We start from the raw sequence: 24,425 nt of genomic DNA on the forward strand, positions 1-24,425 counted from the left end.
GGGAAAACAGGCACTTTAGTGCACTGTTGGGAAGCTGTGCATTGGTCCAGCATAGGTGGGGAATCTGCGGTCTCGAGGCCACATGTGGCCCTCTAGGTCCTCAAGTGTGGCCCTTTGATAGAGTCCAAGTTTTGAAGAACAAATCCCCTTCATAAAAGGATTTGTTCTGTAAAACTCGGACTCAGTCAAAAGGCTGCACCCAAGGACCTAGAGGGCTCCATAAGGCCTCGAGGCTGCATGGTACAGCTGTTCTGGAAGGCTGTTTGGAGCAGTGCCCAAGTGACTTAAATCCACACTCTTTAACTCGGTGATACTACTAAAGGCAGCTCTTTTTGTGGTGACAAAGAATTGGAAACTGGGGGGGTGCCTATCAATTGGGGAATGGCTGAACAAATTATGATATATGGAATAGCATTGTTGTAAGAAATGATGAAGGGGGTGATTTCAGAGAAACCTGTGAAGACTTGTATGAACTGATACAGTGTGAAGTGAGAAGAACCAGGAGAACAATTTATACAATAACTACAACAATAAAGACAAATAGCTTTGGAAAACTTAAGAACTCTGATCAACAGCCATGATGCTAAAGGATCCAACCCATGATGGATGAGACATTCCACTTAACTTCAGGATAGGTGATGGATTCAGTGCACACTGAGACATGTATTTTTTGACCATGGCCAATGTAGGAATTTGTTTTGTTTGACTATACATGTTCATAATATGGGTTGGAGGGGAATGGTGGATGTGGGAGGGAGACAAAATTGTTTTTTGTTAAATAACAAAAACCCTAAACGACTAATTTCTGCCAAATTGCTCTTCAGTTTTCCCAGAAATTCTTGTCATATGGGCAATTCTCTTTTTAAAGTAGCTTATGCTTTGGGGTTTATCAAGCACTGGGTTATTGAGTTCAATTTTTTTCTGATCCTCCCTTGTGTAATTTGTTTCATTGATCTACTTTTCTATTTTTAAACCATCAAATCGTTTTGATGATTGCTACTTTATATATAATTTGAGTCCTGGGAGTTTTATCACTATTGGCCCTTCATAACTACCTTTTTCATGATGTATCTTCAAAATCTAGATCTTTTGGTCCTCTAAATGAATTGTGTTATTATTTTTAAAAATTGTCTCCTAATAGTTCTCTCCATCACCACTCTTTTCTTTCAATAGTCCATCCTTTCTGTATACCAAAGGACTCTTCCTAAACCATTGAATATGATTGCATCACTTCCGTGCTCAGAATTCTTCAGTGTGGCTCCTCATTGCTTACAAACGCAAGCTCCTTAATCTAACATTCAAGACTTGTTCCAACCTGGCTTTCCAGCCTTACTCCATGGCACTTACTCTCTTTCACATACTCTATGTTCTAACCAAAATGAACTATTTCATTATCTTATCTTTCTGTCTCTTACTGCCTTGCCATTGTACATGTTGCCACTCCTCCCCACCACTCACTGACAGCTTTCCCTTCCTGCAAGACCCAGACTGAGTTCCACCATGATGGTATTCCTCCATGATATGCTCCATGATGTCCTCCCAAATCACTCTGGCTAGGAGTGATCCTTGAACCTCTCAGGATAATCTGACTACTTCTCTATGACTTTCAGCAAATCATTTAATCTCTTTGGGCCTCATTTTCCTCATCTATAAATGAGGGGATCGCACTTGATAACATTTAAGTTCCCTTTCAGTGCTAAATCTCTGATCCTATCTACTTAATTATTTTCTAACATGCTATTTGTGTATGAGCCTTGTCACCCTCCCTTTCTTCTGGGCTCTTCATTAGTATTTCTATTACTCAGAGTTCAGTTCCCTGTTAGTGATCTCTTCACTTACACTGTTATGTAACTGTGTGTATTGTTTTCTTAGTTCTGCTTACTTCACCCTGTTACCAGTTCATACAAATCTTCCCATGTTTCTCAGAATTCCTAATCTTTATCATTTCTTCCTGTACAATAATATTCCATTATATCCATATGCCATCAGATTTATATTCTCCCATTCCCCAATCAATGGGCACTTGCTTTGCTTACAGTTCTTTGTGACCAAAACATATTATGAATATTTTGGCATATATCGAATGTTTATTTTAGTCTTTGGCTTCTATGGGACATATGTCCAGTAGTGGGATTTCTGGAAGAATGTGTACAGTTTCATCATTTTTCACATAATTCCAAATGGAAATCTTTGTAAAATCCTCTCATGATGAATGTTCCTATCTTTGATGTTTTTGCCAATTTACATGATGAGAGTTATCTTCATTTGAATTCCTCATACTGTTAGTGATTTAGAGCATGTTTTCATGCGGTTCCTTATAGTGTGTAATTTTTTTTTTGAAAAGTATTTATTCATATCCTTTGACCACTGATCTAATGGTGAATGACTTTTGATTACATATGTATATACGTATACCCACACATATATTCATTTGTCTCTCTAGACATACATATACACATACATGCATGCATATGTACATCTGTGTGTGTATGTATATATAATACATAATACATAATACAATATATGTATGTATACATACATACACATGTATATATCTTCATACACACACACATATTCATGTCAATTCCTGGAAAGTATTTCTTTAGGTGGTCCTGCTTAAATAAATCCTGCTAAAAGGAATTGCTGAGAATTATTCCAAATCCTTCCCATAGTTTGCTGGGGCGGCTGAAGTCTTAGAAACCAAACTCCACACATGTCTTTGTTAGGCAGCAAAGCAAAGCTGGCTGCCAAGAGGGACTGTTAACTATCCTGGAGAGCTTTTGTTTGACCCAACCCAGCTGCCATCCATTTCTAAAGCCACCAGGCCAAGGGCAGGGTTGTTCTAACCGGCCCAGCAGCTCTGGCAAACAATAGCCCAGAAGAAAACCATTATTCTCCCGTGCCTTTTGCAAAGCTGTGGGGGTGGAAAACATACTTCGGATTTTTCTGAGAATTAATAATGTGGCTGCAAAGAAATTCAATGAGAGATTTCCCCAATGAGATGCGGTGGCTGATTCCTGATCTGGTCATAATAGCATTATCTTTAAAGGTCAAGGGAAAGTGGGCCAGGAGAATTAAGGTTCCCAGCCCACCACTGGTCTGTCATTCACCTTTGCACAAGAGCGAGCTTCAGATGGTCCGCCTCAAAAGGACCATCCAGGGTCTGATCACTTGTGGATGACAAAGGTGGCCTTAGGGGGCTTTGGGAAGTGCTTTTTTTGGAGGGGAGGGGGACAAATTAAAATCATCACTTTGTGACTTGAACGGGGCAGCCTTTTATAGTTTAAAGACTGATATCCATCGCATCAGAAGTCAGAAGCTGTTTGCCTTCCAGCTCCACCATTTGGTGTGTGTCACCTTAGACAAGTCACTCAACCTCAGTTTTGTTTCTATAAAATGGGGTTAATCACTTGCTTAACTCTTCATAATGGTCATGGTCCAAACACAAACTCCTCAAATGCTCAGGTTGGGTAGGACCTCAAAAGGTAATTGAGTTCATACAGAGTAGGGTAGAAATATTATTGGATTTGAACTCAGGGGATCTGGGTTTGAATCCTGTCTCTGTCACTTAATATTTGTGTGACCTTGACCAAGTCACTTCTTGGTTTCAATTCCTCATCTGTAAAGTAAGGGGGTTATACTAGAGATTATCTCCATGGTTCCTTTGAGCTGTAAATCAATATCTGTGATTTCTGCCTTCAGGAGGAACCATCCCAGATAAATGGGACACCCATACTCAAAGAGTTGATGAGGTCTTAGGAGGGCTGGGGCTGGGTTCGAGTGATTACTGAGGAGGGGTGGCAGTGGTAGTCAGAATTCAATATCTCTTTAATGCAAAAAACTAAGGGCATTGCAGAGACATGAGAGTTACATTTACCAAAGCCTGTCTGATCCATTCCCCAAGTAGACGGCTTCCTGACTTGAGGAGTGGTGTGAAAGAAGGGAAGCGAATCTCTCTTACCCCATGAGGCCCTTAAATGACATTTATAAGAGGGGAGCTCTGTGAATGAGCACGTTTGCCTACCCCACCCCTTCAGGGCAGGGACCATGAGGGAGAGAGAACAGGCCTGGCCTGCTTGACTGGGAGGTAACTCAAGCTCTGGGGTTGCCCTGGTAGCGGCGAGCTGCCACCATGTATTTGGGACCTTTGTCTCCAAGACAATGCAGAAGGACGACAATTGGAGCTGCTGAGAGGTGTCCAGGAGTCACGGGCTCCCCTTTTGCAACTGACCCAGACCCCCAAGCGTGACCCCAACTGTTACTAGGCCATGCAAATAGACCCAAACTTAGCATATCCTTGTTGGGTTACGTTGGAGCATAGCCACGTGTACAGACACGTCCAGGGATATGTATGCAAACACGTCATTTTTCATAACAATATTCAATGTGTACAAAAGCCTCCTGTTTCCCAAAGCACTTCTTTATTCTGTCTACTTGCTCCTTTGATCCTGGGAAGTGGGCAGGGCTGGTATTATTATCACCATTTTACAAAGAGGGCATTTTATAAATGAGGCCCCAAAACAGTGTTGGTGAAAAGAGCACTGGACTTGAGCATTTCTGGTTCTGCCGTGAATTAGCCAAGTGACATTGGGCATGGCCCTTCATCTCTTCATCTCTTCATCTTCATCTCGTCTATGAAATGAAGGGGGTGGGCTAGATACTGTATAAGGTATCTTTTAGTTCTAACATTTTTTGTTCTAGGGTGCCTCCCAGCTCTGACACATCCTGTGTTATAATGTCCTGCCCAGCTCTGGCATCCTGTGTTCTAGGGTCCCTCCCAGCTCTGGCATCCTATGTTCTAGGGTCCCTGGCATCCTGTGTTCTAGGGTCCCTCCTAGCTCTGGCATCCTGTGTTTTAGGGTCCCTCCCAGCTCTGATATCTATCCTTCTATCTATCTATCCATCCATCTATCTATCTGTCTATCTATCTATCTATCTATCTATCTAATGATATCTATATTATTCTATGACTCCACCACTAATCCTCCCAAAATCTTACTTTCATCATTCTATTTCTAAACTACTCTGCTTGTCTTTCAAGATCCTCCACACGTTGGCCCAGCTATCCTTAACTCCCTCAGATCTCCCCGGGACGCTCTCCTCTGGGTGGTTTACTCATTGCCCCTCATAACCATTCTTCATCTCTGTGCCTTTGTTTCCACTGCGTCCCCCACAAAACATCCATCTTGTTCTTTAGTCATTTGAATCACGTCCAACTCTTCTTTGGACAACCCCCATTTGGGGTTTTCTTGGCAGAGATACTGGAGAGGATTGCCATTTCCTTCTCCGGCTCATTTTACAGATGAGAAAACTGAGGCAAACAAGGTTAAGAGACTTGCCCAGGGTCACACAGCTAGTAAGTGTCTGAAGCTGGATCTGATCGCATATAGATGAGTCTTCTTGACTCCAGGCCTGGCGCTCTATCCATTGAGCCACCTACCTGACCTAACCACCTTTCCATTTATCTAAAACCTGTTTCTCCTTCAAGGCATCCTCTAACTTCTCCCCAGCTCACAGTGATGTCTCCCTTCTCTGAATTCCTCTGACAGGGACTGTTTGTACTGCAAACTGATAATACGTTTCTTTCCAGTTTGAAATAACTATAATCTCTCTGATTGCACATGCAGCATAAGCATCTCAAGCCGCAGACTCGCTTGGTTTGAATCCTAGTTCTGTTATTTACCAGCCAGTTGTATGATCTTGGACAGTCAATCAATCAGTCATTTACCAAGAATTCATTAAGCACCTACTATGTGTCAGGCACTGTGCAGTTCCCTGGAGAGAGAAGAGCCCACTTCCACTTGGGGAATTTGAACTGGGGTCAGAGGTGCTCCCCCCTACCAGGGGCCACAATCCATCACAGCTGCTTTTGGAGGAGGGGGGAGTGAGGAAGGAGAAGGACTGGTACTGGGCCACACCCTATTCAGCTGCTGATCAGTCTCCTCTGTTTCTAGGTGACCCTCAGCTAGAGTAAGCAAAGAGGGAGCCTGGGGTTGGGTGAGGACCAGCCCAGCTGGGGAAAGCCTCTCTTGTTTGCCCCTCTGCTGGCTGACTGAAGGCCTTTGTAGGGCTGAGGCTGGAAGCCCGGTGAAAGTTTCCTTGGGCTTCTGCTGTGGACTTCCCGACCAGAGGTGGGAGAAAGGAATTCTAGTTACTGAATGTGTCTTCTTGAACATCTCCCCTATACTAGGCAGAGAGGGTGAGCATGATTAGTAGAAAGAGTTAGAACTCTGCGTTAGGAAACCTGGGTTTGAGTCTTGACTCTGATACAAATTTAATAGCTGTGGGACCACTAGAGAGTTCCTATCTCTGAGCCTCAGCTCCCTTATCTGTAAAATGGGTATAATCATACTTGCAGAGTCTTCCTAAAGGGCTTTGTAAACCTTGGCGCACTACAGAAATGTGAGGCATTCTCCCAAACAGCTGTATCTCATTCTCTGGAGCTGATCTCATCAGTGGGGGCTTTAGGTGGAGTCATTTTCAGCTGCACAGGGGAACTGTCCTGAGGCACAGGGGTGAGGATTAGATTCAGGATCTTCCAGGCTACAGGGCAGGGAAGGGGGGGATCTCATCAGGCAGAGCCATTTTGGTTGTGTTCAGCATCTCCCCATTTAGCCACAGTGGCTTTGGGGAGTGAGCAATTCTGGGTAGCAGAAGGTAGGCTAAGGCCATGTGGTGACTACTGCCTTCCAAGAAAGCTGTGCTTTTTAACCCCCACCCATGGAAACCATCGCATCACATCCAGCCAACTAAACAGAGAAACAGCAACAAAAACATTGTAACTGAATTCACTGAACACCACCCACACCTCCTTCCTTTAGCCAGTCTCTCTGCTTAACCCAAATGTCTACACTCCTCTGGCAGTTCGGAAATGTGAGCTATTAAATGCATGTAAGTTGTTATTTTTATTGGATAGCTCTAGATAGTCAATATTTACTAAGTACCTACTGTGTAACCAGCACTGTGCTAGGCACCATGGGAGATAAAAAAGCATAAAGCATTGTCTCCTTCCTCATCCAGCTCACAACCAAGTTAAGGATGAAAAGTAAACTAAAGGTGTAATTCAATTCAATAAACTTTTATTAGGCAACCACTGTGGGCCAGGCACAGTGCTTGGTACTGAGGACATAAAGACAAAAATGAAACAATCCTTGCCCCCAAGGAGTTTACATTGTACTGGGGAAATACAACACGTACCCAGCTAAATTAATACAAAGTAAATTCAAGAGGGAGAGAGCAGTAACATCTAACTGGGGAGGGTGCAGTGGAATCAGGAAAGGTCTCATGAACTATGCTTTGAAGGAAGTTAGGCAGAGGTGAGGAGGGAAATTATTTCAAACAATGGCGAACTTCCTGCACGAAAAGATGGAGTTGGAGATAGAACACTGGGCATGGTGAATAGCTAGTATAGCACTCTCTTCAGGACCATTTCCCTAATTCTCGATAGCACTGGCAGGTTGACTCTCTTAGAGAGCAGATGACTATTTCACCCATAATGGTATTAGTAACAATCCTGAGGGAGTTTCTAATATTGCAGCCCATGAGCCCCCATCTGGTATGCCTACCATCGGTTATCTGCCAGAAACTAGTATTTACTTATAGGTATGGTAAGAACAGTTGGTACAAAGACAGCCTTCCAAAAGTCTGGGGCACATTCCCCAACACATACACACAAGGTCTGTGGGGAAAGTGAAGACACACTTAAAAGATGAAGATGAAGCACATATGTAAAGATTATGTTTCCAAAGGTAAATTCACAACTTTTGGTTACCGGAAATCCTATAGCCAACATTTTCTTTTTTCTGGTTCAAGAGTCTCAGAGTCTTGAAGCAATTTCCTCTCTAAGATGCCTGTCTTTCTTAATCTGTCTGTGATGTTTCTCCATGTTTGTCCTTAGTGCATCTCTTTCTGCTTTAGGTTGGTTACCTTGTTGTCTACTGTTTCAGTCTCTTCAGTGACAGGGTCAATGAGAGAGGAGTGTAGCTCCCAACCTTGTTCCCTTCTTGTACAGGCACGAGGATCTGCCTCCTCCTGCCTGGAAACTCCTGAAGCTTGATTATTTCCCTGCTGGATCAGGCCCCTCTATGGGCTTGCTATATAAAACACAGGGTCCCATCACAAAGTATTTCCTGTGGTTCAGCCATCTGCTTTCATCCAATAACCCAACTACTTCTCTCCTCCAAAACTGATCAAGGATTTGTTCACACCAAGTTTGCAACTTTGATTGGTGTTCAGTTGAGAAGTCTGGGCCTTTTGTGTTTACGTGAATAGGGATAGGGATAAAAATCCCCATTTTTTACACTACCATACTAGAATGTGTGTGTGTGTGTGTGTGTGTGTGTGTGTATGTGTATATGTGTGAGAGACAAGTGAGGGAAGGATTCGTGGAGGTGGGACTAGATTTTCGCAGTAGGCAGTGTCTAGATCAGTAACAGGATTTGGAATCAGAATCAAACAGTGGTAATTACTCAGTGAAATAGCCCTTATTTCAGCTGGCAGTGGGCACTGGGCTTTCCCCTTAATTTCTGGGCCACAGAGAGATGTTGGAAAGGTAGGACTGAATAACCTCGTAAGGTTAATTATTAATGGAAGAGAAGAGGTCACACAAGAGGTCATACAACTGAAGGTCTTTAAAAATATGGAGGACACCCTCCTATTGCGTTAGTCACTGGGCTGCTCTCTGGTCTTCCTGGGGCTGAAATGGCTGAGTTCAGTTTGGTATGTTGACTGACAGGGACGTTGGGAGAAAATGGTGAAAAGATGCTGACACATGGGCTGCCTTGAGGGAAGCCTCTTAGCCCCAGAATCCAAGTCTGGGCTGGACTCAGCTGAGGGCTACCTAGGAGTTCTGAATGGTGATGACTTGGGAATCACGCCATGGAGTAGAACCATTTGCACCTTTCCCCATAAGACTCCGAAAACCAGGAGGTTTGAAAGGGTTTCCCTACAGAAGGCTTCAAGGATGCCTTTTTTGGGAAACAATGATGTTTGATACTTAAGGGGAGAGTTAAAAATGCAGACTAAGCTTAATAGGAGCAACTACTAGCTGTTAGGGAGCTTAAAGTCAACTGTTGCTTTGGTCTTTAGTAAAAATTCCATTTAATCTATATATGAATGGGTAGGTCTTCAGGGTTATGATGAGAATGGAAAACAAGAGTGTAGAATCTAGCTAGATAGAGACAAAATGATCCAAAAGAGATGAATGAGTTATTATTTCAACAGCAATATCCCTAAATAAGAGCCCTGGAAAAAGGCTGTGGTGATATGTGCACACATGCAAAATAAATAAGCTTAGTAGTTCAAGCTTTGAGCACCACCCAGTGGCCTGATTAGCTATTGCAAGCCTAGGGTAGATCAGGAGTTCACACATGCCCAGTTGGGCAATGGGGAGGAGAGGCTGCTCAATTCTTGAGTACCACCTTATAGCTTACTCAGATAAAGTGCTTCGAGTGGCCATTTTAAGATGTATGCCTAGTGTTGCTAATAGATGCCAGGCAGTCAAGTGTTTCATTCGGTATCTACCCAGAGTTCAAGGAACAAATGTGGTCTTTGGGTCAGGATGCAAAGCTCAATAGTAGAGTAATAAAGTTCTGTATTCCACAAAGAGCTCTTATAATTTCCCACACTTAATGAGGGGATTGGGCTAAATGATCTCCAAGGTCATCTTCTCTAACCTTCTATGATTATTCTATCATTCTAATCCATCTCCTTGCAGATAGATGGCTCAGTGGGTGGAATGCCAGGCCTGGAAGCAGGAAGACTCGCCTTCATGAGTTCAAATCTGGCCTCATACACTTGTGCGTCCCAGTGTAACCCTGAGTAAGTTACTTCACCCTGTTTGCCTCAGTTTCCTCATCTGTAAAATGAGCTGGAGAAGAAAATGGCAAACCACCCAGTATCTTTGCCAAGAAAACCCCAAATGGGGTCATGAAGAGTTGGACACCAATGAAAAATGACTGAACAGCAATAATCCATCTCCTTACTTGGTTTAGACAGCTAATTAGATTCCCCTAACAGAGTATTTACCTTAGGGCCAGACAAGCCTGACAATGATCAGATGTCAAAATGTTTGGCTATCTGGAAGTGGTAGGGGGTGGGGTCTTGAATATACTTGTGTGTGTTAAGGTTACGTAGCTTTCCTGGGAAGTGTGAGTAATTTTATGTCGTAACCTCCCTCTCCAGCATGCTTCATTGGCTCTTGTGAGGGATATCACTTGGTAAAGGCACTGGGTGTATGGCCCTTTTTACAGATTCTTCTCTGACATCATAAAGGAAGCAGCTGCCAGAGGACATTTATGCAGGGCCCTCTGGCAATTCCACCATTCCAACCTTGAAGTCAACTAGTTGAGGCCATGTGGCGAGCAATGAATTATCGCTCACGGTGAGGAATCAGCTTTTAACGCTTCCATTTGCCATGATCTGAGCCTCAGTGATTCAGAGAAACCCTTAAACCGTGAACAATAGTAGGGCACAAGTAAAGAATAAGTGTGCTGTAAAGGAAAGGCCCCTAATCTAGGAGTCAGGAGACTTACTTCTAGTGCTGATTCTGAAATCAACTAGCTGTACGACTTTGGCCAAATCACTTAGTGTCTCTGAGCCTCAGTTTCCTCGTTTTGTAAAGCAAGACCCATTGAGCTATGGGCTCCTTTTCAGAACAATCCTTTTAAATACACAAAATAAAATACAGAGGATTAGGAAAGGGAATAAGCATTTATTAAGCACCCACTGTGTGCCAGGCAAAAAGGAAATCAATTATAGTGAAATAAAGACGTAATTTCCTCCCCCTGCCCCCATAGAAGTTTATAGAGCCCTTGAAATCTATTTATGGACCCCTTGAGGATCCATGGACCCCAGGAGAAGCCCTGGACTGGATGACCTTCGAGATTTCTTTCAGTTCTAAACTCAAGATCCTATGATCTCGAAGGTGCCTTGGAGCTTAAAGGCAGGAGGGAGATTTGCATTTTCCAAGAGCCTGCTGTGGGACAATTTTGATGGTTGGAAAATCATCTTCTATTGAGCTGCCTCTTTGCTGATGCATTTAGAGAAGAGCAATGATGCTATTTCTAGAGTTAAGAACCAAAGAAAGAATCCTAAGGAAAAGTCGGTTCTGGTCAGGTTACAGAGGACCTTGAATGCCAACCTAAGGAATCTGGAATAGCTGCGGATCATGTATAAGATATGCCTTTCAGCTAATGTGTTCTGGGGAATCTGTGAACTGGAGACTGGCAAATGACAAAGCCTTGGTGTTGACCCTCTCTCGAGTTATCCAGCTTCCTAATAGATGACACAAGTTCTCGAGTTCCTGGGGATCCCTCCAGCTGGCCACATCTGCATTTCCCCTGGAATCGAGGCCAGTGAACTCAGATGTTTCCCTCCCCAGCCCAGGGACAGAGGCCAGGGTTCCTGTGCCTGGTGCCTGGCCCTCATCCTTGATGCTCTCCAGTAACGGCTTACATCAGCTGTCCTTTGCCAAATCCTGTTCCTTCCTTCACATCAGCTCTTTGGAAATCAGGTTTTCCAACCCACCCCCACAGCTAGGAGCCCCCATCGGACAGATGGCTCATCTCTTCCCTTGGCTACCGTTGCTTCCTCTGCTGCCACCTCCCTACCCTCTAGTCCATGTTGCTTAACACCACTGGGCCTGACTTTCTCCCTCATCTCATGGCCTGAGCTCTGCCTTCCATGTTCTCTTCTTGGTACCCCACCAACTGACTGTAGGCATCATGGTCACACTCATGCTTTGTTCTCATTGCCTCTCCTTATTCCCTTTTGACTAACACTTATTACGTACCTACCATGTATGCAAGACAAAGGCAGGGGGGACTAGGGAATAGAAAAGGAGTGTGTGAGGTCAAACAAAGAAACAAAGAAAAAAATCGATAAAATGGGAACAACTTATGGCTTCAGTTCTCAAGGGAGCTTGTTAAGCTCGTTAAAATAAGGCTCGTGAACCAGGACATGTTCATAATGAGAATGATGCTGATAATGGTGATGGTAAATAGAACAAGACACTTTAAGATAACCTCAGACACTTACTAGCTGTGTGACCCTAGACAAGGCACTTCACCGTGTTTGCCTCAGTTTCCTCACCTGTAAAATGAGACGGAGAAGGAAATGGCAAACCACTCCGGTATCTTTACCAAGAAAACCCTAAACAGAGTCATAGAGAGTCAGACACGACTGAAATGACCCAACAAAAAGACAACAAGAGGTGACCTTTTTATAGGGCTTCAAGGTTTGTAAACTCCTTTTCAGACATTTGTTTCTTTTAATCCTTACAACGGTCCTATGTAAGTATTATTGGTTTTATCGTTCCTATTTACAGATTAGGAAACCGAGGGTCAGAGAGGTTAAGAGGCTTATCCAGGATGACAGTTAATAAACAACAGAGGTGAGATACCTGCTCACTTTCCTCCTGACTCCCCCACACTGGCCCTCCAAGCAATGATGCATGAGGCTTCTTGTGTTTCCAAATTTGTGGCTTACAACATTTTGTTGTTTACAGTTTTTTAGATGTGGTGATAACTCTTGGTGAAGACAGTAAATAAACAAGCCATTTAAATAGTTTGCTTGCTGAGAAGAGTGCTGGCCTTGGAGTCAGGAGACCTGGATTCAAAGAGCTTATTAGCTATGTGACCCTGGGCAAGTCTCTTTATGTCTCAGAGCCTCAGTTTCCTTATATGTAAAACTGTGAGTATAAGTAGCACTAATACTATGGAACAGATTTGTCATGAAGATAGTACTATTAAACATTAAAGAACTATACAAATGTCATCATCATCATCATCATCTCCTCCTCCTCCTTCTTTCTCCTCCTCATTTTCTTCTTTTCCTTCTCCTTTTTCTTCTTTCTCTGCCTCCTCTATTCTCATCTTCCTTCTCTTTTTTCTTCTTTCTCTTCCTCTTCTTCCTCTTGCTCCTCCTCCTCCTCCTCCTTCTCCTCCTCATTTTTTATAATTGATATAATTACAACATAAAATACTATAATAATATAGTTTCTTATAATGAATATTCTTACAATATTGTTCTTACTTAAATTTGATATATGATTTCATTGGTATAGGAATTTTGCAGTAAGGAAACTCTTTTTCCTAATGCAGACATCACCTGTTCTGCACTTTTAGGATTAGAAAGTTACCTGGAATGCTGAGAGGTTAAATGACTTGCCTAGGGTCACAGAGCCAGCACATGTCAGAGGTCAGGCACGAACCCAGGCCTTTTTGACTCCAAGGTCAGCCCTCTGTAAGTCAAACAACCAAAAACAATTAAATACCTACTAGAGGTGTCGGGCACTGTGCTAGGAACCAAAATGAAACAGTCCTTGTCCTCAAGGAGCTTTCATTCACTTGGGGAGATAACATGTACATAAATGTATACAACATAAAAATGAGATACATTTTTTGAGAGCAGCACTGATAGCTGGAGAATCAGGAAAAGTTTCACGTAGAGAGAGTTTCTTGAGCAGAGTTTTGAAGGAAATAAAGGATTGTAAGAGGTGGAAATGAGTAGGGGGTGCATTTCAGAGATGGGATAGCAGCCAATGCAAAGTCCCAGAGGTAAGAGATATCTTGTGTCAGGGATAATGAAATGGACAGTATGGTTGGAATGTATAGTGCCAGAAGGGGAGGGCTGAACAACAAGGTTGGGAAGGTAGGTTGAGGCCAGGGTGTGAAAGGCTTTAAAAGCCAAACAAAAGAGTTTATATTTGATCCTTAAGATAACAAAGAGCCATTGAGGTTTACTGAATATGAGAGTGACATGGTCAGACCTACACTTTGAGAAAATCACTTTGGCACCTGTATGTAGAAAGGATGGGAGAAGAAAGGGAAAATAATTGAGAGGTGATTCTAATAGTCCAGGCAAGAGGTAACAAAAGCCTGAAATGAGGTAGTGGCTACAGGAGTAGGGGGTAGTGGACAGATGCAAGAGATGCAGCAGGACAAACAAAACTTGGCAAGTAATGGTATATGTGGGGTTAGAGTGAGGAATCATGGGTAACGCCCAGATCAAAACCTGGATGGTGGAAAGGATGGTGGTGCCCTTGACCCAAAGAGGGAAGTTTGGAAGGATGGGCTTGGGTGAGGGGAAGATAATGACTTCAGTTTTGGACTTGAGATTCCCATGAGACAGAAATATCTAATAGGCAGCTGGACATTTGGAGCCCAGAAGAGAGACTAGAGCTGGCTAGATAGAGAGATTTGAGGGTCATTTGTGTAAAAAAAGTAATTAAATCCATGAAAACTGATGAAGTCACTGGGTGTGAGAGTTTCAAGGGAGCAGGGGGCTCAGGCCAGAGCCCTGGGGGATGCCCACAGTTAGAAGATGTGATATAGAATAAAGGTGCCAAATATGCAGCCAGAATATTCTTGAGCACAGCCCATTCCAGACTAAAATGCAATTGGGAAATCATGAACAAAATCAAATATAATAAAACAGAGATAATGTTACATTTTAAAACTAACTCAACATGTGCCCACAGGGACCCTCGTACGTGGGTTAGCGTTCCCACGCCCATTTCTTTTTGAGTTTGATACCACTGATATAGATGATAAGCCTCCAAAGGAGATTGCAAGGATTGGTCAGGTAGGTATGACCTTTTCTCTTCCTTCTCCTTCCTTCTCCTCCTCTTCTCCTCCTCCTCCTACTTCTCTTCTCTTTCTCCTCATTCTCTTCTCCTTCTTCTTCCTCTCCTCCTCCTTCTCCTCTTCTTTCTGCTTCTTCTCTCCTCTTCCTTATTCTCTTCTACTCCTTTTTCTGCCTCTTATCATCTTCCTCCACTTCTTCCTTCTCCTCTTCCTCCTCCTCGTTGTCTGAGAAGTGTACTCTCTGGCTTAATTTGATTATTCAAAAGGTGATTGTGAAGGTCAAATGGAATAATAAATGTGAAACTCCTCTGAAAAGCGCAAAGCAATTTAGAAAGAGAAGACACTGTGATCATCTGAGCTCTTCCACAAATAGCACAAATAACAATAATAGCTTATATATATGCATATAACTTTATATATATATAACTTTAGGGCTTATTAAGCACTACACATGTATTATCTCATTTGGTCCTCACAACAACCCTGTGAAGTAGGTGCCACTATTTCCATTTTACAGGTGAGGAAACTGAGGCACAGAAGAGTTAAGTCACCTGCCAGGGTCATCAAGCTGGTTGTATTTGAACTCAGGTCTCCCTTACTCCAAGGGCAGCTCTTCATTGACTCTGCCATGTGGCCTCCACCTGAGCATCAGAGAGGTGACCTGATGTGTTCAAACTCACGGGATTGATAAGTATGATAAGTAGTCACACCAGGTTAGAAACATGTCCCCTTGTCTCCAAATCCAGTGGCATTTTCATTGTGCGCCACAGCCTTTTAATGGGTATTGGATAGCTATTGGACATTAGTGGAGACATATCTAGTATCTTCAGCTAAATCCCCGTTCCTTTCCTGGAAATGATGGAAAAGGAGCGTTCCTGTTTATCCCTCTGATTTCAATGCTTTGCCCAGCTCCAATGTACACTTTGATATTACTGATAATATTCCGGAAGGCGTGTGATTGGTGGCACCAGGCATCTTCGAGCTGTTGGAAAGACCCAGGGCAGCAGCAAAGCATGATAGGCTCTGGCTCTTCCTAATAATCCCTGCTGAACCCCAGTCTGAATGCAGGCAGGAGAGCTGTGCATGCCGGTTCGGTGAGCAGGGCCCTGGGGGAGGTCCGTCTCATGGTTCTGTATCCTACAGATATCTAGGCAGGGAAGGGAGATTTGAGCCAGCCCAGAGGAGGCAGGCGCTGGGAGGGGGACCCAGTCTTGAAAGTTCACACACAACCATTTCCTCCAGTTGCCAGAGAGTTCCTGAATGAAGTCTCACAGGAAGCAGGAGGAATTTGTGCGAGAACAATAGAACAACACTAGGAAGAAGAAATCTGAAGAGAGGACAGCGAGAGAGAGGCCTAAATAAAGCTCTTCTTTACAGAGTAGCAGATCACAAGTTACTCTGAGGGTCCTACAGGGCCACGAAGACCACCTGGTTATTATTAGTGCTATTTTTAATGAAGGTTTTATTAATTCCTTTTGTTTTCATATCATAGTCATTTCCAGATTTTACCCTTTCCCTAAACCCAGTGACTCTTGCCTTGTAGCACAGAAAAAGAGATAAGCGAAACTATCTGTTGCTGATACCATATCTGATTATGTATGCAACATTCTGCACCCACAGATTCCCACCTCTCTAATGAAAGAAAGAGGACCCATTTTCTCATCTCTTCTCTGGGGCCAAGATTGGCTATTATGATTATGTAGTGTTTAACTTAATTTTAGAGTTTACATTCTTGTAGCAATTGAATACATGGCTTCCAGCTTCTGCAGACTTCACTCTGCATCAGTTCATATAAGTCTACACATGTTTCTCTGAATTCTCATATTCATTCTTTTTTTTCCTGTTTAAAATTTTTATTTTCAGTTGTGAACTCTTTCCCTCAAGTCCCTTCCGCACTCACTGAGAAGGCAAGAAATATGATACTCATTACACATATGAAGTCACGCAAAATGGATTTCTACTTTAGCCATGTATTTTTTAAAGCAATAAAAATAAAGTGAAAGAAAATATGTTTATTGTTTCTTATGGCCCAAAAAAATTCATTTGCTCAGCCACTTTACATTCAATGGGCAGTCATTTGTTTCCAATTTTGTTTGTTTTGCTACCAGGAAAAATGCTTCTACAACCATTTTGTTACATATAGGAATTTTCTTTATATCTTTGATCTCCTTAGAATAAATGACCAATGGTAGGATCTCTGGGTCAATGGCTGAAAACAGTTCATTGAATTTTCTGGTGTAATTCCTAATTGTTTTCCAGAATCATTAGACCAATTCACAGATCCACTAACAGTGTATTATTAGTTTACCTGTCTCCCTGCAGCCTCTCCAACATAGACCCTCATCATCTTTTATAATGCCACTTTGCTGGTTGTTAGGTGAAACCTCATAGTTGTTTCAGTTGACATTTATCTTGTCATTAGTGTTGTGGAACATTATGTGAGGAGTATTCCCAACCTCAGATATCTGGGCAGTAGACACTTCAGCACCTTAGAGGGATTAGGTGTCCCAACTCATGTTAGGGCTAAGTATGTGGGTCTTTGGTCACATAGTCTTTCTGGTGGGAAAAGTGGAGTGGTACACCTGGTACGGTGGAAGGTGCGTTGGACCGGGAACTGGAAGGTATAACTTCAAATCCTGGTTCTGACACTTAACGGTTGAGTGACCTTGGGCAAGTCATTTTTACCTCATTGGACTTCAGTTTCCACATCTGTAAAATTGTAGTAATGATATTTACAATGTCCACCTCACAGAACTGTTATGGACAGAATGTTATACAAACCTAAATGTGTTAGGTAAATGTGAGATATCATTGCTAATATTCTTGTAAAAAGATTCTGAAGTGAAATCACCTACCACAGCCATTTCTGTATGAAGAGCTTCAAGATATAAAACAAAGATGTTTGAGGCTCTCATCTGAACCAAGGTAGCACCAAAGAGAGCCCATGTGAATGTGAATATCCCGTTTTCTGGCCTTCTTTCAAAGTGAGGGGTATTTCCAGAAAAACAGGAACTCAGCCACTGAGGAGTATATATAATACGACTCCCATGACTTCTTCATCACTACAGTAGTAAGGACGATCCTCTGCCCTGACTTTGTCACCTACCCCTCCCCAATGACCTTTCTGTGTCCCCAATGCCTGTTGTGCCCTCTGACCCAGTGGCCATGAATCTTGTACTGTGCTCATCCTGCCCCGGGTAAAACCCATCACTCAGCAATGGTGGTAGCCATATGGCTAAACTCTTGCACTTGTAACAAATTAATCAGTCAACATTTTCATTGTGTATTTCCCAGCCTCCATCCTCTCCCCACCTCACCCTGTGACTTGGTTTGGGCCATTGGCTCTGAAGGTGTCCGGGCAAAGAAAAGCATACCTTGACCTCCCATAGGAGTCAATATGCTCCTATTGCCATTTCAGTGAGATTGTGTGTGATGGTCCCAGGGTATAAAACAGGATGGATTCAACAAGTCTGGGGTTGATTTGCTTTGCATTCATGTACAATGATTAAATAAAGACACGTCCAGTGTCATAACTCTGGGCTAGCTATAGATGTTATAGAGTTAAAGAATTAGAGACTTTTCCAGTTGGACTTTTAGAGAGCATCTACAAAATCACTAATAAATAATGTCCTGCTTGAACATTTTCAATGACAGGGAGCTCACTTACTCCCCCACCGCTTGCCTGCACTTTCTCTTGTTGCACCATTCTCTAGGAATACTAGAAATTTGCTTCTCCTGTAACGTCTCCTGATTTATTGGTCTTGTATCTCTTTTATAGAACAGCACAGAATAAACTTACTCCCACTTCCATAAATAAGGCAGGGATCATAGAAATATAGATTAAGAGTTGAAGGGGACCATAAGGGTCATCTAACCCACCTCCCTCAGAGTACGGATAAGAAAACCGAGACCTGAGGGCAACTAGGTGGCACAGTGGATAGAGCACTGGCCCTGAAGTCAGGAGGACCCGAGTTCAAATATGGCCTCAGACCAAACACTTGACACTAGCTGTGTGACCCTGGGCAAGTCACTTAACCCCAATTGCTACCCCCCTCCCCAAAAAGAAAAGAAAACCGAGACCCAGAAAGTGCCTTGGGTAAGTGATTTACCAAAGGTCACTCAGGGAATAAGTAGCAAAGCCAGGATTTGCAACCTAACTCCTCTGACTCCAAACCCAATTGTCTTTCCACTGCCTCTCAAAATTGAGGCTCTATAAAACCATGCATACCCTTTGACCTAGCAATACCACTACTAAGTCTGTACCCCAAAAAGGAAAAGGACCTATATGTACAAAAATATTTATAGTAACTCTTTTTTGGGGGCAAAGAATTAGAAATTGAGGGAATGCCTATCAATTGGGGAATGGCTGAGTAAGTTGTGGTGTGTGATTATGATGGAATATTATTGTACTATAAGAAATAATGAGCAGGATGCTCTCAGAAAAACCTGGAAAGACTTGCATTGGCTGATGCAAAGTAAAATGTATTGTGTACAAAGTAATAGCAATATTGTAAGATGATCAGCTGTGAATGACTTAGTCATTCTCAGCAATACAACAATCCAAGACAACTCTAAAGGACTTATGATGAAACATGCTATCCATCCCCACAGAAAGAATTGATGGTGTCTGAATATGGATTGATGCATACTTTTTTTTATAACTTTGTTTTTCTTGATTTTTTTTTGTCTATGTTTTCTTTCACAACATGACTATTATGGATATGTTTTGCATGACTACACGTGTATAATCTATATCGAATCACTTGCTTTCTCAATGGGGGTAGGGTGGGGAGGAAAGAGGGGGGAGAATTTGGAACTCAAAGTTTTAAAAACGAATGTTAAAAGTTGTCTTTATCTGTAACTGGGGAAAAATAAAATTCTAAATAAAAGCTAAAAAAGTTGAGTCTCTTGATGAAACTGAAGGCAATTTGTACAAAGTTATTTGTTGTTGTTGTTCAGTCATTTCTGACTCTTCGTGACATCATTTGAGGTTTTGACAAAATATACTGGAGTGGTTTGCCATTTCCTTCTCCAGCTCATTTTATAGATGAGGAAACTGAGGCAAACAGGACTAAGTGACTTGTCCAAGGTCACAAAACTAGTGTCTGAGGCCAGAGTTGAACTCATGAAGATGCACTCTATCCACTTCAACACCTAGCTACCTTTTCCAAGGTTATACAGATGGTAAAAAGCAGAACTGAGATTCAAACTCAGTTCTTCTTCTTTCAAATCTGGAGCTCATTCCACTGCACCACACAATCATACATCCTGCCTTTAAGTCATCTCTTTGCTAAACATTTCCATTTCCTTCAAATATTTTTCATATAGCATATGAAGTTTAGAGCATCTTTTATAGAAAAATTATTTTTAGTGTTTTATTGATGTGTGCCAAGGTAATCAGAAGGACTTGTTGAACTGGGGCATCTCCCAAGGAGTTGGGAATAGGGAGAGTAGGGAGGTGATGTAATGAGTGTAATAGGTTAATTGTTTTCTGTTTTCTGTATCTGTTCATTAGTTCTTTTGAATATTATGCATTTTCTTTGGCAGAGGAAGTACACAGCTCTTCTACCCCTGATACCCCTATTGTCCATTAAGTATCTTTTCCAGACCCCTTTAACCCACATTTTTGGGCAGCCATAGCCATATCTAAGCTTTGTTTTTTAGAAATTTCCCTGGAGTTACTCCAGGGTAGTGGCAGAAACATATAGAGAAGCAAATAGAAATCAAACTCTTTGAGGTCAGGGATCCCAGGATAGAATCTGGGTCTAGCTGACCTTGGAGGCCCTTGCTGGGGCCATGCTAACCATGGGCTACTGATGCTTTTTGTTTTTTCATCGTATTCATTTTCCGGAGATTTCTGTCTCCCTCCCCGTTCTCTTCCCTCCCACCCATAGAATCCTCCCTTATAATAAAGAAGAATAGTAAAGCAAATCTAGTCAAACACGATTAGGCCCCACAAGGCATGTGCAGCCTTTTGCAATCATTCATCACCTCTTCACCAAGAAGGGAGAAGCTTGTTTTATCCCCAGTCCTCTGGAACCAGAATTGGCTTCGCATTTAATTGGAATCCTGATGACTTTTTACTGTTGTTTCCTTTTAGACCATTGTAGTCCTTATGTATATTGTTCCCTTGGCTCAGCTTTAGGAAATGTTTTTATTATTATTGTTATTTTATTGCCATTAGTATTAATGTCTTACATTTCTGGAGCTTTTAACTTTTCAAAGTTACTTATTTCCCTTACCTCATTTGTTATCAATCACATCCCTATGGGGTAGATAGGGCGGATATCATTACCCAATAAGGAAACACAGGCCTAGACAGGTTAAATGACTTTTCAGATGTAACACAATCAGTGGTAAAGCTACATCTATATCCTGTATCTCCCAACTCCCAAGTTTTGGGATCTTTCTACAAATGATGACTTTTAAGCCCTGGGAAAATTGGCCTGTCTCCCTTTGACCCACGATGGTGCAACACTAGGCATTTAAATTCATTCTAAGAGTAATATGATCCTTGCTCACCTATGGACCCACGTATATAACCCAAGAAATGACCGTTTTGAGATCTGTCATCTTGCACATCAATTATTTTCTTTTGGTGTCTTGATTCTCTAACACAATATTTGAGAGCTGTGATCATTTCAGTGTTTGTTTCCATTCCCACTATACCCATCTGAGTTCAGGCTACAAAAGCCTCCTAACATCTCTCTGCTTCCAATCTCTCTCTCTCCAACTCATCCTAGGGGAGAGAGGGAAGGGGGATAGGGAATAAGCATTTATATAGTGACTACTATGTTTCAGGCTCGGAGCTAAGCACTTCTTACAACTATTATCTCATTTGATACTCCCCCTAGGAGGTAGGTGCTGTTGTTATCCCCATTTTACAGCTGAGGAAACTGAGGCAAACAGAGGTGAGGTGAATTGCCTGTGGTCACACAGCTATTAAAGGTCTAAGGCTGAGTTTGAACTCAGGTCTTCCTGACTCCAGGCCTAGCACTTTGCCACCAGCCACCTCTGGACACAACACATGAATTTTTCCAAAGTATAGTTCTGCTCATATCACACCTCTATTCAAAAACCTTCAACAGTGCCCCGTTTCTTACTCAATAAAGTCCAAGCTCTTTAGTCTGGAATTCAAGATTCTGCTTGTCAATGACAGGCATGATCACTGCTTGGAATCATGGTGGCCATGGGCTACATGTGGCCACGTCAGAATGTGTGATAGAGAAGAAGAAAGCTGGGGGCCATCTGATAAAAACTGTGTTTGGGGGACCTAGAGTGGAGTTCTGAGATAGGTTAGGTAGGGTCATATGATCTAAAACTCTACATGTGTAGTCCGTCTAAAAAGGGATGAGATGTTCTCAGAAATTGGAATACACAAATGCCAAGTATTTTAATGAAGGAGCAAATACAGAGCCAGAGAGAGAGAGATTAACGCGGATGTACACAGAATGCAGAGATCAGCTTCCATTTTAAAAAGACACACATAGAAGATAGAAGCAAGGGTGGATAACAGGCTGAATGCAAGAACAGTTGTAATAACAGACACTAAAGTTCAGACTGATCCGAGGTTGGCAGTGAATGTTCAGGACAAAAAAAGAGAGGGGAGATTTAAAACCCATACCATGATAAGAGGAAGATCAAAGAAAGGATGGGGGACAGCAATACCAGATATCAATGAGAAGATGAAACTACTCAGCTCTTAGCTTGTTTCTGTTTTCTTAGCCAAGAGAAATGCTCTTTGGACTGGAAAGGGCCAAATGAAGAATGTGGACAGAAATTTGAAAGTCAAGATAAACGAAGAAGTGGGAAGAGGAAAACCAGCTGCCTTCAATAAATTCAAGTCATCAAGCCTGGACGAGACACCCGCTAAGGAGCTAAGAGAGGCAGCAGATGGAATTGCTGAGCAGTTAGTGATCCTGGAAATGTCCTTGAGAAGAAAGTAAGTGAAAATAAGAAAGGCAAAGGTCCCTGTTTAAAAACAAAATAGGAGAAGATGGTATCTGCAACCTAGAAAACAGCGAGCTTGACTTTTGCTCCTGGCAAAATTCTAGGATGTTTTGTTAAAGGGATGGTTGACTATTACATTGACCAAGGGAAGAGGTGATCACCGAAGGCCCACATGGTTCAGTAGGAACAGACTATAGCTGACTAGCCTCACTAACTAATTAGCTCTGCCTGGGCACCTACACTGGCAGATTAGGGGAACGCTTCCATCCAATCCAATCCAACCTAATTCAACAAACATTTAAGCATCTATGGTATGAAAGGTATTGGTAGAGGGAGTCCATTCATCTGGGAGTTCCCTATATCAGTGAAAACACAGGTCCAGTACCTATCCCTATCCTTAATATGCAAAACGCTATGCTGGGTGCTGGGGGTAGAGAGATATAAGCAAGATGACTGCTGACCTAAAGAGCTTCCTAGGGGCATTGAGCATGTACAGAGATTCATGATACCAAGTAATTTCTACAGGAGGAAAGGGCTAATAGGTGTGAAATGGAGGTGGTGGAGGGAATCAAGAAAGGCCTCATCAAATCAGGACTTGTTTTAGTGTTTTGTCGAGTGTCTAAATTTAAGAACGAGCTGGAAAACATGTTAACAATGAAGTTTAAACTTCAAAGCACGGGAAAAAAGAAAAGAAAGGTCTCATCTAGGGGTTCCATCTTAGCTGTGCTTAGAAGGAAGCTAGAGATTCTATAAGGTTGAGTTCATTCCATTCCTACAAGACCACAGGTACAAGGGCAAAGACGGAATTCCATGTATGGGGATTCATAGGATCATAGACACTCTCACTTTACAGATTAGGTAAACTGAAGCTCAGGGAGGTTAAGGGATTTGTCTAAGGTCACATAAGCGGTAAATGTCAGAGATAGGATTTGAACCCAGGTCCTCTGGCTTCAGGGCCTGTGCTCTTTCTACTGCTCCACCCTGGGAATGGCTTGTAGACCTCTTTGACTAGAATGGGAGTGATATGAAATAAGACTGGAAATGCAGGCCGGAAGCAGATTTGGGAAGGCTTGACATAGACAGAGCATGTCAAGATTTCAGCAAAGCCTTTGCCAACATCTCTCATGCTGTCCTTGAGAACAAGATGGAGAAATGAGGGCTAGATGACCATATAGTTAGGGAGATTTGGAGCTGCTTGAATGACCTTACTCAAAAAGGAGTCACAGAATCTCAGGATCAAAGGCACTTCATTGGCCATTTAGGCCAACTAGTACCTGACCAAGGATCCCTTTAATGAAATACCCAAGAAATGTTCAGCCAGCCTCCAACACAAATGTCTAGTGAAGGAGAACACATTAACCTTCAAGGCTTCAGGTCAGCTCTAATTAGGGAAGCTTTCTTGTAGAAGGTAGGACCCTCCCTCCTCAATCTCTGCCTCCTGGCTTCCTTCAAGTCTCAGCTAAGGTCCCAATTTCACCAAGAAACCTTTCCTAGTCCTTTTTTAATCATAGCATCTTCCCACTGAGTTTATCTCCAATTTATCATGTATGTAACCCGTATGCACATAGTTGTCTGCATATTGTCTCCCCCCTCATTAGACTGTGAACTCGGGAACAGGAGTTATTGTTTGCCTTTCTTTATAGCATAGTGCCTGGCACATGGTAATGATTATAACAATAATAGCTAGCATTTATATAGGGGACCTCGGATGAGAAAAGTCCCTCTACCACAGTTGTCAAGAGCTGTTCAGTGCCCTGAGAAGTTAAGTGCTTTGCCCAGGATGTGTCGTGGGACTTGAACCCAGATCTTACTAGCTCCAAGACCAGGCCTCTATCTCCTAGGCCATACTGCCTCTCATTTACTGTGGTCAGGTATGGTTTAGATTAGATG

At 42.5% G+C, this 24,425-nt stretch overlaps 1 protein-coding gene and 1 long non-coding RNA gene across 4 annotated transcripts in view; one reads left to right on the plus strand and one right to left on the minus strand.

Moving 5' to 3' along the window:
- Positions 1-16,421, plus strand: part of LOC114044411 — a 21,548-nt gene extending 5,127 nt beyond the window's left edge. Inside the window, exons 2-4 of the long non-coding RNA XR_003569238.1 lie at positions 9,716-9,819; positions 14,480-14,583; positions 15,103-16,421. This is a non-coding gene — a long non-coding RNA (uncharacterized LOC114044411). The remainder of the gene's footprint in view (positions 1-9,715; positions 9,820-14,479; positions 14,584-15,102) is intronic.
- Positions 1-24,425, minus strand: part of EFCC1 (EF-hand and coiled-coil domain containing 1) — a 79,687-nt gene that overhangs the window by 22,144 nt on the left and 33,118 nt on the right. The window lies entirely within an intron of this gene.

The sequence above is a fragment of the Vombatus ursinus genome, unplaced genomic scaffold (genome assembly GCF_900497805.2).
Source record: "Vombatus ursinus unplaced genomic scaffold, bare-nosed wombat genome assembly UNPS02014773.1, whole genome shotgun sequence".
In the NCBI taxonomy this organism is placed as follows: domain Eukaryota; kingdom Metazoa; phylum Chordata; class Mammalia; order Diprotodontia; family Vombatidae; genus Vombatus; species Vombatus ursinus.